General features: G+C 48.3%; 1 non-coding gene across 1 annotated transcript; it reads left to right on the top strand.

Moving 5' to 3' along the window:
- The first annotated feature begins 13,315 nt into the window (after positions 1-13,315).
- On the top strand, positions 13,316-13,440 carry LOC116096346. Its single transcript, XR_004120961.1, has one exon. It is a non-coding gene; the product is annotated as a small nucleolar RNA SNORA11 (small nucleolar RNA).
- The last annotated feature ends 209 nt before the right edge of the window (positions 13,441-13,649 follow it).

Here is a 13,649-nt window from a genome sequence, read left to right as displayed (position 1 = left end):
GATCCAATCGATCCAATGTGAAGAATTGGTTGTTTCCAAACTGATCATGTCTTTACTACACAAGTGGAAGAATCTTGCCTTTTAGGGTAGTTTTTCCCTGTTTAGAATCCAGAGCAGAGGAAGACAACTGATGCCTTTTCCTTGCTGAGCCTGCATGCCACCTTCCAGCAGTGTGTGAGCACCAGCAAGCAGAGTGAGAGCTTCCAGCTTAGTTCTGTCTTCATCTATCTATTTCCTGGATCCCAAGTCTGTGGTTTCTTCAGTAATAGAGTGTTATTATCTAGTTCCAGTGAGTGTCGTAGGCCAGTGGCAATATCATCCATTGTTTGGGGAGCCTCCACCAATAACTTAGGAGGAAATAGCCTACCACTGGTGCTGAGATTTTTGGTTCAAAACTTGTGGCTTTGGGGAGCAGCATTATCCATTCATTTAGCGTACCTCCATCCAAAATTTTTGTTCTCTACTTGGACTTGAGAGCTGCTCAACAGGAGAGAAATCATGGGTGGTACTGAAAAGCTAGCAGACTGCCCAGGGCTAGTGAGGTCATAAATCTTGGGGGAGAATGTACAACCACCAATTTACAATACAACCACAATAACCTAACTATACTCTAAATATTTGCCCTATAGCCACAGATAAGTGTAATCCTCATGCCTCAACGATTTCCTTTCTCTTGCCAACAGACAGAGATCATTACAGAAAACAACAAGCCATGGAACTGCAGAGTTGCGGAGCCCAGTCGCAATGGATACATCTACAAAACAGTTGCATCAAAGGCTCAGGGAATATTTTGGAAGAGGGGTTAGAAAGAGTCTAAGAACTAGAGGATCAGGGAACAAGATGCGAGGCTGTGTCTCCTCAGAATGCCAGAAGCTACCCGCAAAGTCTCAGCAACGCGACTGCCCAAACATGAGCTGAACGAGCACAACAGCAGACATGCCAAATAGGGCAGGGTGAAAGCCCATAAGGCTTCGGCCTTATATCCAAAGAACAAGGGGAAACTGAGGAATGCCGAGAGCTAGAGAGGTAGGCTTCCCCAGGGAAGAGCACAGCTGTTGTTTATCTCCTACCAAAGGCTAGTCCTGGAAACATGCATCCAGGTCACATCCTAAAGCTGGTTAGATTTAGAAATATATATGCGTGTGTGTGTGTGTGTATATATGTATGTATGTATATATATATATAAGTGTGTATATATACACACACACACAAGGATGCAAGAAATAACAATTGAAGAAGAAAGGGGTCATTTGAAAGAAAGTAAGGAAGAATATAGGTGAGGCTTGGATGTAGGAAATGAAAGAGAGAACAGATGAGTTATGATCACAAAGAGGAAAAGAAAGCTTGTAGTTGCCTGCTGAATTTAGTAAGATTCTGTATGGCTATTGGCCGTGTCCTAAGGTTTGGTTGACCCTTTTCCACAGCCCCATCACCCCGAGCACCATCCCTCTTTAAGGCTTTCTAGGCCCGGTATTCTCCCAACTCCACATTCACATCTCAGGCCTACACTGTTCCTCCCCTCTAGACCTCCTCTCCTGGCTCCATTCATGTTCCATGCCATCTACACACACCAACTCCTATTCGAACAGAGAAATGTAAAACTGTGAAGCTGGTGCCTGCATGTGAGAGAAAATAGGTGGCTTCTGTGGCTGTTTTGACAAAGATGCCAAAAAGATACATTGGAGAGGAGGCAGCCATCACATTGACAGCCATCACATTGACAAATAGTCCTGGGGAGAACTGGATATACACATGTAGACGGCTAAAGCCAGATCCCTCACCTTAGACTGAAGAAAAATCAGTACTAAATGGATGTGAGACCTGAAATTCTGCGGATCTTAGAGGGAAATGCGGGGATTTTTCCACAAGAGAAGGGGGTACCCATGAACTTTCTTCAAAGGTTCAACAACTCTGTCTCCACATTTGACAGGTGGGATTCTGAGACATTAACACTCTTCCTCACAGTAAATGCAAATAAATTGGCAGAGTGAACAGGCAGAATTCAGAATGGGTGAAAAGACCTTGGTTACAGGAACTTGTCAAAATGTATACATAATTCAGACAACTACAGTGGAACCAAACAACTCAAAAATGAGTAACCAAAACACATTTCTTCTTCTTCTTCTTCTTCTACTTCTTCTTCTTCTTCTTCTTCTTCTTCTTCTTCTTCTTCTTCTTCTTCTTCTTCTTCTTCTTCTTCTTCTTCTTCTTCTTCTCCTCCTCCTCCTCCTCCTCCTCCTCCTCCTTCATCTTCTTCTTCTTCTTCTTCTTTTGGACAAAGTGTCTCTGTGAAGCCCTGGCTGTGCTGGAACTCACTCTGTAGACCAGGCTGGCCTTGAACTCAGAAATCCACCTGCCTCTGCCTCCCAAGTGCGCCACCACTGCCCGGCCACATTTCTCATGATGTATAATATATGGCGTGCACATAAACAAGAGGGAGACTCTGATGAGGTGGAATAGGTAGGTAGGAGAGAATTTGTATGAGGAGCAAAGGGAGGGCATGAGGCCTGAAAATGGGTAAGGTCTGCTTTATATGTGAAAGTGAAGTGCATTAGACCCACTACCACTAGCAATGTGCACACACTGCTTACAAATGGGTGCATCGGCCTGGAGACCTGGCTAAGAGGGTAAGAGCACTCTCTTCTTCAACATGGGCCCAGGTTCTGAACCCAGGACCACGGGAGCAGAGCTCACAACCATCTATAACTCCAGGTCCAGGGGCTGTGCCCTCCTCTTCTGTCCTCCGATGCCACAGGCACTCTTGATCTGCACATGCATTCAGGCAGGCAAACGGTTATACACACAAAAATAAAAGTGAGCCCAACATTTACCAGGGATACCCAAATGGTTTTCTAAAATAAGTGAATATACACAATCCCTTGCTCAGGACGGTGTTGCAACTGAACAATCAATCCCCTTGCACTTGTGTGATTTGTAACTGAACAGCTTGGTGATGTAAGCAGTGATCGATGTATAGGTTGTTTACATTCATGGGTATAGGTTGTTTACATTCATGGTGGGAAAAGAAATTTCCTAGAGGAAAAATGTGAGAAGGGGGAGATGGGAATACAAAGCCGCTTCTTAGGCACGTGTGCCTGTGAAGCATGGAGGAACAAGAGCTCAAGAGGATGCACTCGGAGACACCCAGGAGAGCTGGAGTTGGTGTGCTCGATGCTAATGAGAAGATGTGGGGTGGGGTTTGGTGCGCTCCTTAAGAAAGCCCTTACGACCATGAAGAGAAGGATGTTTGGAACACAGAAGGGGAAGGGGATGCAAGACACTAGACGTGAACAGGGGTGGGGGAAGAAGCAGTGACAACTGCTCAGCATACCAGAGAAGCTTAGTGACAAAGAGCAGCACATTTAAGAAACACCAGACAACAGAGGAGCAGCTTACCTAAAACACAGCATGAAGCAGAACCACCTATGGATGGGAAAAACCACTAGTGAAGGAGAATTTAAAGGCACAATGTTAAGGGATTGCTTGAAAACGTCAAAATCTTAGAGTCAAGAGAGTACAGAAACTTAGAGAGCTGGTGCATTAAATCCAGATGTGAAGAGAGAGGCTGAAAGGCCACATTTCTGTGTCAGGACACGTTACAATGAAGGTTCAGCCAAGGCAGAGATGGGTGGGCAGCGGGGACTGAGGTCTGAATCTAGGAGACCTAGATTAATCAGGGTGGCATAGACTGGCCAGGTGAGATGAAGACATCATTCACTGGAGGTGATTCTAGGTTCCGGATGCACGTGTCTGTCTCTGTCCACATGCTTAGAGCTAGCCAAAGGTGAGGGTAGATGGCCTGTTGAGAGAAACACAAAGGAGGCTTCTGTGATAGAGTCAAACGTTGGAGGTGTTTTTCTCCTCAGCAGAGGGAGCAAATGGAAATTCTCAAGAAGCAGTAGGAAAGCTGAGGTCCTGGGATGACTTAAAATGGAATCTCTCCAAAGGCCCAACCTTCCTGCAGAGAGCAGAGGGCTGCTGCTTGTTCCTGGCCTCTGGGAACATAAATCCATAGCAATGGCTTCCTCCTGCTTCTGGTACACACTTGAATCTCTCTGGTCCCTTCCCACTCCTTGCTGAGGTCTGTTACACACAGAGCTTCAACTCTTGGGGTCCAGGTGGTGTCAAGACGGGGTTGGGGTCAGGGTATGAGCTTAAGGAGCAGCACAGACAAGGTAAGCTTTGCCTTCCTGAACTGCCGTACCTCCATGGGATCTTCTCTCAAGGAAACCTGGATCTCTCAGTAGGTATGAGACATGAAAGAGGCACTGGCCCATGGAATCTCAGGAGTGCCTACGATGGACACACACACACACACACACACACACACACATTATACATACAGAACAGATGCCTCACAGAGGTCCTGGAGGTCAATAAGGTGGCATGCCCTTGTGTGGTTGCTTCCTTTGCATGAAGGGCATACATACATAGCCTTGCATGTAGGTGGCTCAACTAGAGTGAAGACGAGTTTCTTGGGCTTTGGGAAACAAGATGGTCCAGTCGAGGAGAACTAAGTGGTCAGCAGTTGCCTACCAGGAAAGGGCAATGTAACTGCATACATGGATGTCCAGACACACATTGGAGAAATGGGAGCAGAGGGAAGAGAAACTGGGGACCTGGCCCAGCTACTGTGCTATGTCCTGTGACAAAACCATGCCACCAGGCCTCCCATCTGTTGACCAGTCTCTGAAATGGAGCATGAAGACAAAGGCCAATGTTGTCTCTTCAGGAGACCATGATAAGGTCTGGGGGCACTGAATCTGCTGTGGTGCTTTCTACAAGGGGAAATCTAGCAGTAAGCTTCCCCGAGTCCATTGCTTTAAAGCCCCACAGGATAAGGTAGGCAGGAAGTGAAAGCCTTACAGGATTATCCCCTTGCCTGGGTGGGCATCAGGTCTCCCAGGTCACAGAGGAGAGGAGAGACACCTCACATGTCCCTCATGACTCTCTCTGCTGGTGAGGATTGCACCGTGCCTCTGGGGACAAAATGCTGAAACTAGGCTGGCATACAGGCTTTTGCCATGAAGCTGACCGGAAACGCCAACAATATGACAGGCTCGGGGGTGTGGAAATGAGGGAGCAATTTGAGACCTTCAAGAGGGCTAGATGTGACCTTCACAGCTTGGGGGTGCAGACTGGTATTGCTGAGGGGGAGGCAGGGGTGAGGTCTGCAAGCCACCCTGACGCAGTATGATGCAGATGTAGACATTCACCTCAGGTCTCTCTGTACCTTCTTCTTTTCTGCCTCACCAAGCAGTGAGGGGAGGGCAGGTGGAACTGTGCAAGGTCCCATTTCCTCCCTGTAATAGAGGCTTGTGTACTGCAGAGGAGCAGAGAACACAGGCACTTCTCTGCTTCCTTTTGTCTCATATTTAGTCCCTAGATCATGAGCCTCAGTTGCCATGGGAACTGAAGCTGAGTGTGTGATGCATTCACTGGGCTGTGGGAGAAAAGCAGAGCTGGTCCTTGAAATAAAGCCTTCTGGGAATAGAGATTTTAGCAAAGTGTTCCCGTTAAAAGAATTAGTAATTTCTAGAAATATATCGATCTCTGCAACTAACAGATAGGAGGAGTGGAGGGGAGCAGAACAGGAGAGAGGGAGGGAGGGAAGTAGAGGAGATGGGAGAGAGGAGAGACAGGAAGAGGGAGAGTGGGAAGGAAGGAGGGAGGGAGGGAGGGGGACACATACACAGCGGGGCGGGGCGGGGGGAGGCGAGAGATAGAGAGGTAGGTATCTGCAGTGTATCACACTGAGACACGGCCTGGACCACATGATCCTTGTGGGTGAAGCTACCATGAAAAGTACTGGGGAATTTAATGAGAATCAATGCTGTTAGGGGTCCCCTGAAAATTGCTGCTTTTTGCTGTTCTGAACCATATTGGCAGAGGAAGCAGGGAGTAGGTTTAATCAAGGCATGGGTGCTGTGCCCTGTTGCCATGGAAAGCTGTAATGTGACACACACAGCAGGGACCGAGGCATCTTGTGCCCCTTCCCCTTGGCTTCCCCATCTCCCTTCAGTGAGGGTCTTCACAAAGAGACCCAGGCTGGACCTGAGACGGAATGTCTCCCGTGTTCTCTGCCATTAGCAAAATGGAAATTCAACCCATACTCTAGGAGAAAAACCTCTGCAGTGCAGACACTGACAATCTAACAGTAAATGGCTCCCTGCCTCCATGGCAACCTGAGGAAAGATATCCATTCTGTCTGGAGAAGAGGCTGTGCTCCTGCTCACTAAGGCATTGGCAGAGCTGGGTCAGTGATCTCTGGCAGGTCACGCTCTCCTCTGGTTTGGTTTCCTTCTTTCAGCTCAAAGGCACACAGGAACAGAGCTTCAGTGAGGATGAAAGGAATTAGGTGTGTGTGGTTAGGTAGACAGGGAGACAGGAGTGAAGACAGCATGTGGAGCTGGGTGGGAGGTTTTGCCTCCTGGACTCTATGGGTCCCTCCGTGGCCGCAGCAGCAGCATCCTGCTATAAGGTCCAGAGCCCGCATCATGTCCTCAGAGGGCTCTAGGTTTGAGTCCTTATGCTGCTGACTCCTGGCTGTGGGCCATCAGACCAAGTGGCCTCCCTCCTGGGGCCTCAGATTCCTCATCTATGGGATGAGGAAGACAGATCACTGTGCCTCTCTCTACAGTGCAGATAATAAAATGGCAGACAATAAAGTGCATATGAATGCTCAAATACCAGCTCTCCATAATCAGCAAACACTAGAAGCCCTCGAATTCCACAGTGTTTTTACTGTTTACAATGGAGGAGGGGTCAGAGGGAGCAGGGCAGGCTGGAGGAAGAAGCTGCGTGGGAGCAGTCAGCCATCAGAGCTACTGCTGCCTCAGACCTGGCACATCCAGAGGGCTGAGAAAACACTGGCCAATCAGAACCTGTTGAGTTAGGGTGGGGTGTGTGTGTGTGTGTGTGTGTGTGTGTGTGTGTGTGTGTGTGTGTGTGTGTGTTAGGAGGAGCAGTTGTGTGGAAGCCCTTTGTCTCCTGTTGATCAGAGTGAGGAGTTGAGGCGTCCAAGGGGTCAGTGGTCTTAGTCAGGGCTTCTTTCTATTGCTGTGAGAAACTCCATGAACATACACAACCTGAGGAGGGAAGGGTTTACTTCATCTTAGTTTCTAGTCCATTTTCCAAGGAAATCATGGAAGGAAGGAGGAGCAGGAGCCATGGAAGGGCATTGCTTTCTGGCTTGTTTTCCATAAATTGCTCAGCCTGTCTTTCCATGGCTCTAACCACCAGCAGCCAGGCCTGCTACTACCTCTCTGGGATACAAAGCCTACCCCAGTTCATTTCACAGTCAGGGCTGTCCCAATCTCCTACTGTTTTGGAAAACAGATAAAATATCCTCTTGACAATGGGTTACCATAGCAGATACTCAAGCACCTGATTGTGTTTGGCATGTCTAGCAGTCACTAGGAGTTCCTGGGGGAACACCCGGTGGTATCAGTCCTAGGGAAGGGCCTGCCAATGATAGCACAAATTGGACCCTAAAGGTATGGGTGTCACACTGATCAGAACCTCATGGACCAGCCAGTGGTGACACTGAGGGTCTTTGTCTGAGTCCTTGATGCATAACATAAGCTTATGTTTCCTGGAATATGAGTCTTGCTCATCTAGAACAGTTATTGTGATGTGGGCGATCTGTCATTCCATGGGAAGATGAAAGGGAAAATCCGGACACAGTGTGCTCTCCCATAGTCCTCTGGATTAAAAAAAAAAAAGTCAGATCACTCTGAACCAAAGCCCTACTAGGCACAAGTCTAAATGGGATCCCCTGCCTGCTCTCCCACATGAACATCAAATCCATGCTTAATATCTGAGCCCACTGCTACCAGAGTCCACATTTCCAACCCTGTAGCCAACCAAGTCCAGAGTCCCCCACATCCCCAATCTCTTTTAGATTACTTCAGGCAAACTGACTGCTTGCCCCTTACCTGAAGTCCCATATCTTGGACTCAAGCACTCTTCTGAGGATCCTAAGTCCAAGACCCGATTAGTGTTTCAGCCCCACCCATGGCTTAGACTGGAATCAGCTGAGTCCTCCCTTCCCTACCAGCTGCCAACTCCACACATCTCCCCTCCTGGCTTTGGCCAGAGTGACTCCTTGAGATAGTGGTTCTTTCTTTTCTTTTCTTTTTCTTTTCTTTTCTTTTCTTTTTTTAGTTTTTCAAGACAGGGTTTCCCTGTGTAGCCCTTGCTGTCCTGGAACTCACTCTGTAGATCAGGCTGGCCTTGAACTCAGAAAATCTACCTGCCTCTGCCTCCCAAGTGCTGGGATTAAAGGCGTTCGCCACCACTGCCCAGTTGAGATAGTGTTTTTCAAAGCTGTTTTTGCTTCTGTTGTCTGAGCACTAAGCCACTATGTGCACGTATCTCTGTGTGTGTCTTTGTATCTCTGTGTTGTCTTCCAGCACATCCCTCAAATTCAAGCTCCCACTCAGACCTCCCTTGGGGCATTCCATGTAGGACTCTTGTGACTGGTTTTTCCAACTCAAGTACTAATGAAGTCTAGACATCCAGAATGCCCCTTTAAAATTCCTTTTCATCATGTATCTTCTCTGATTGTTTTAGTGTCTGTCACTGACAGCCTAGCCCTTCACACACAGCTACCTCTCCTGTCCTGCTTATGAGGACTACTGAATAAATGCTGCCCCCATCACCTCAGCAGAGATCCTGCCTCCACCCCATCCTTCCTCCTCACTCTCACTTTTAGACTAACCCTCAGTATGGCTGGGACAAGCTTCAGTGTGTACCCAGAATACTCCAATGCCAATGACAAGGATGAAGTTCAAGACCAAGTCAGGGGAAAAGTGAAGGCAGCAACAGCTACGAAGGATTCAGGGCTCTTGGTGGCTTTGGCACCTTTAACAGCTTTGACACCCATCTCCTCAGAGCCCTTGTTAGCTTGGGTAAAGGCTTTCACTTGCTTTCAGTGAGCCTCAGTCCTTGTTCACCTGATTATTCTGGTCCTTTTCCATGATAGAGGGGCACAGATGCAAGAAAGGCAAGATTGGTACAGGCTTGCATAGGCTTCCCAAAGTTTTCCTGTCCTACTGGGAAAGGTCTAGGATACTGTCTTAGCAGAAGCCACAAGCATCCTAGAGTCCAAGACTAGCTGCTGGAAAAAAAACTGGGTTTCCCAGGGAGCGCAACGCCCAGCCCGCCCCTCCCTTTTCCTGGCTTCTGGCCTTGCAGAATGAGTCCCGAGAACAGGAAAACCCTATGCTGGCCCAGACACTGATGGAGGCACTCCAGCTGGATCCTGAAACCCTGGCCTGTGATGGGGGGACCCAAGCCTATGCTGCCAATATAGCCTCTGCCTCTAGCCCAGCTGCATGAGCTGCTGCAGCTGCTGCTTTTATGTCCTTCAATTGGATGGCTACCAACCATCTGATGACTCCACAGTAGGTCCCAGGAGTCAATGCCCAGCCTGTGACACACAGCCCTCTTTGGAGTGGGGATACCCCTAAGATAACCTTTGTCTTTTCACGGATCTCCCAGGGGTTAGTGGCCAGTAATATGGCTGTCCCTAGGATTCCAGGAACAACTTCATCATCCCAGACCATCTCTAGTCCAGGAGGTTGCTATGAAGGGACCAAGTAGGGCCTATGATTTCTCTCAGGCTCCAGAAGCCAGAGAGATAGGTGCTATCTAGCCTCAGACTGGGGAGGCTCTGGCTCAAACAGGACAGGTAGAGCCCCAGAATGTTGTAGCCATAGCTGCTGCCAAGGCCAAAGTAGTCACAAGTATCCTAGAGCCTGAAGGCAGCACTATTACCCAACACAGTGCTGAGCTCTGGTTCAGGATGAGAGGCAAGAGAACAAAGAAGCTGAGACCTCTCTGTCATTTGCACAGTCTCTTGACTCCTTCCCTTCCTTCCTTCCTTCTTTCCTTCTTTCCTTCCTTCCTCCCTTTCTTTCTTTCTTTCTTCCTTCCTTCCTTCCTTTCTTTCTTTCTCACCTTCATTCCTTTCTTTCATTCTTTCTTTCTTCCTTTCTTCCTCCCTTTCCTGTCCATTCTACTCCCATCCTCTCCCCTCTCCTTCCCCTCCCTTCCCCCATCCCTCTCCCTGTGTTTCCATGTTCTTCCACCATACACATTTTTGTTGTTGTTGTTCAAGACAGGGTTTTTCTGTATTGCCCTGGCTGTCCTCGAACTCACTATGTAGACCAGGCTGGCCTTGAACTCAGAAATCCGACTGCCTCTGCCTCCCAGGTGCTGGGATTAAAGGCGTGGGCCACCACCACCCGGCCACCACACACATTTTATTAGCATCTTTTGGTGACTCCATGTAGTTCCTTCCTATTCTCTGTTCTGGTTGGAGAATGCACCAGCCACTGCTTGTACTTCTCTTGCTGCCAAGAGCCCACATGGGTAAGGTATATGTGGGGCACTCTTAAATAGAGAGTGTCAGGGAGCCCTGTCTCTGTCTGCCGTTTCTGGTGTAGTTCAAGCACCTGGATGAAGGATATGAAAACAGTGAAGAGGAAAGAGATCCTGCTATGGTCGCCTGCACCTGGATGGTACTCCAGTCCCCAATGACAGACACTTCAGACTTAGTTAGCTCCTAGGCCCCCAGTGCCCGCAAGTCCCAGATACCTCAAAGCAAGTGTTGTGTCAGCCCCTGGGCAATATGACCCTAATGCAAAAGAGAGTAAAAAAAAATCCCTCCTGTCTCTTTTCTTTCCTCCCTCATGGGCTCTAAATCTGTGGTTATCCATGCCTTGATTGTCTCTGGTGTTCCTCTTCCTAATCCAGGCAATTAACTTGGTAAAATCCTTGATGATCAAGAACTACAGGAAGGTACCCACCAAGTGTTCAGACAGGCAGCCTGTGCCTATGTGGGCATCCTTTTGCTTATGTACCTACTGTTCATGCTATAGTGGGTCCTCTGGTGTTTCAGCAGAAATAAAAATGGCTGCTTTTAGTTGGAATGGACAAAGGGCTGAATCTCTGAGACCCCTACTCAAAAAAGGTACATTTGCCAAGCACCCCCCTGCACCCCACACATGTATTGAAGGATATCATCAGAGAATACAGTGAACATTTACCTAAGGCAAGACCCACCTACACTCTAGAAAAGTGGGGGGCAGGGAGGTTGAGTGATGGGAGAAACTCCAAGCTATAGGAGCCCTTGGGCAGGCTGTGAGACACAAGGTCCAACTTTCCATCCTAATTGCTCTAGAGGCTGCCTCTAGCCCACCAGTGCTTAAGCTTCTATCATAGTAGCAGTGTAGTGGGACACATGGGTCCTCCCTGGTGTCTCTCTGTCCTGCTTTCTCAGGGTCTCTCTATCTCCTAAGGTAGATACTACTCATTGTCTCTGACTGTCCCATTTTCTCTTGCAGTGTCACACAGGTGTGAACTCCTGTCTGAGAGCTAAGACATGTCCTGACCTGGGCTTGGCTGTGCGTTACTACTCAGATTAGGGTGTGTATTCACTGGTTTCTCTGCAGGTAGAACTTTGGAATCCACCTGACAGAAATAGATAAGGAAGACCATCTATTCTTGTGAACTCCACATCTGTATTTGTACACCCTACAGCCCTTCAGCAAAGCTTCTTCTCCCAGCCCTGTTCCCTGCCTTACTTCATACTATGTAGAACCCAGGGAAGAAAGGATCAGTACCCCCTGTTAGGGATGAGGCAATTGAGTCTCAGGTTGTGGGGCTATGAATTATCTGGGATGGAGAAGAGGGTGGGGAATTGTCCTGTTGAAAGAGGCTACTGGAGAGCTGTCTACAGTGTGGGCCAAGTGGTCTTCAGACACTATCACTCTTCCTCCGTGTTAGGACCAAGAACACTCCCCAGCTGAGTTGCATTGTGGTGTCTTTGGGCATCAATTTCCTGAATGATAGCTGAGGTAGTGAAAGTGAGTCTTCATCCTGTTGATAGGGTTTTGTCCATTCTGTGCTGTCATCTGTGTGTGTGTCAAGCCCTTGTTCCCCAACTTGCCTTGCAGCTGTCCTCAGGGAGGTACTCCACAAGATGGAGCAGTGCCCCAGTTATGACTGCTTCCTTAGTTCCTGTGCCTCAGTTCTCTCCTCCAGCAGAAGAGTTTCCAGGATTGGGATAGCCTTACATGGGACTGCGGTGTCCTGAGCTAGGAAGACAGCAGATGGGTCTCATCACAACTAGGTAGCTTTTTGGAACTCCCAGCCCCTTTACAGCTCACTGTCTCCAGATGAGATCTCAGACAGAGAGTTGGTTGCAGTGTCTATCCTGTCAGGTGTCATCTGGTGTGCCCTCCTGTTGGGCCATCTGAAACCAATGAGTGCTCTTGCACATGTACTACTACCACAACTCACGAATGTCTTTGCTTGACCTCAGAATGAAGCATCCATGTCTTTGTGATCTGAAAAGAAATGTCATGGATGACTTTATGCGTCAGAAGGGTTACATGAGCTTCTTTCAGTTGTGGGGGAACCATGGTGCTGGTCAGTGGGGAAGACCATTCCTTAGGCTGATGTACAAAGTAGACAAACTCTGGCCTCTGATTTGGACATACCTGGTGATCAGATATGCTGGAAGTTTTGTTGTTGTTGTTGTTTTTATTTATTTTTTGTTTATTTTTGCTGGTGCTTTACTTAGGGTTTGCTGTGAAGAGACCCCATGACCACTGCAGCTCTTATAAAGAAAAACATTTAAATGGGGTTGGCTTACAGTTTCAGAGGTTTAGTCCATGGTAAGGAAGTATGTGGCATGCAGGCAGACATGGTGCTGGAGAGGTAGATGAGAGTTCTACATCTGGATCCACAGGTATGAAGAGTGACACTAGGGCTGGCTTGAGCATCTGAGTCCTCAAAGCCAACACCCCAGTGACATCCTTCCTCCAAAAAGGCTACACCTACTCCAACAAGGCCACACCTCCTAATAGTGTCTCTCCCTATTAGCCTATGGGGGCCATTTTTTTTCTAACTACCACAGCTGGCATGTGGGAAGAGGAAATTCAGGGGAGGTCTTGGGGGAAAGGGAGCACAGACTGAGAACACTATACAGGGGCAGTGAGATGGAACCAACACTGAGCTCTTTCCCTGCAGACTCACCTACAAAGCTCTCCTATCTTACATCTGAGGAGACTTGGGCCCTGAGATCAGAAGGCTCTGAGCACATTTGACAGTGGAAAAAGTCAGGGCACACCCTCTCTTTGGTCCTTAGAGAATGTGCAAGAGCAGACACAGGCTAGTCTGTGTCCAAGCTGTGATGAGCAAAAGCACACAGTCGCAGGGCTTGTGCACACAAACAGGAGTGTAAGAGTGCTGCTTTCCTCCTTTCTAGTCATTGTCTGGATGGCTTGGCCAGGATCCTTGCACCAGGATGTGCTTAGAGCAAAGGCATTCAAAACTGACTCCTCTGCTTACAACATGTCCAACAGAAATCTGGAGCCACTGTGATAAGAAGCACAACTGTGGTTTGCTTTGACCAAATATTCTACACAGATTCTGAGTAGGACCACTGGCACAAGGCTGTGGAGCCTTACTTTTGGGTGCTGGGGTGTTGGGAGGTGAGTCAGGGCCTGGACAGGCATGCAGACCCCTTTCTGCAAGTTGAGTCACAGCACTACGGTGGGAGAAGGCTCCCCTGGAACTCATTGGGTCAGCAACAGGTCTGCTTGGCTAGAAGAAAAGGATATTTTCTTTCTCACTCC

The sequence above is a fragment of the Mastomys coucha genome, chromosome X (genome assembly GCF_008632895.1).
Source record: "Mastomys coucha isolate ucsf_1 chromosome X, UCSF_Mcou_1, whole genome shotgun sequence".
NCBI classification, from domain to species: Eukaryota; Metazoa; Chordata; class Mammalia; order Rodentia; family Muridae; genus Mastomys; species Mastomys coucha.
Note: the sequence above shows the minus strand (reverse complement) of the source record. Positions and strands in the feature narration are given on the sequence as shown.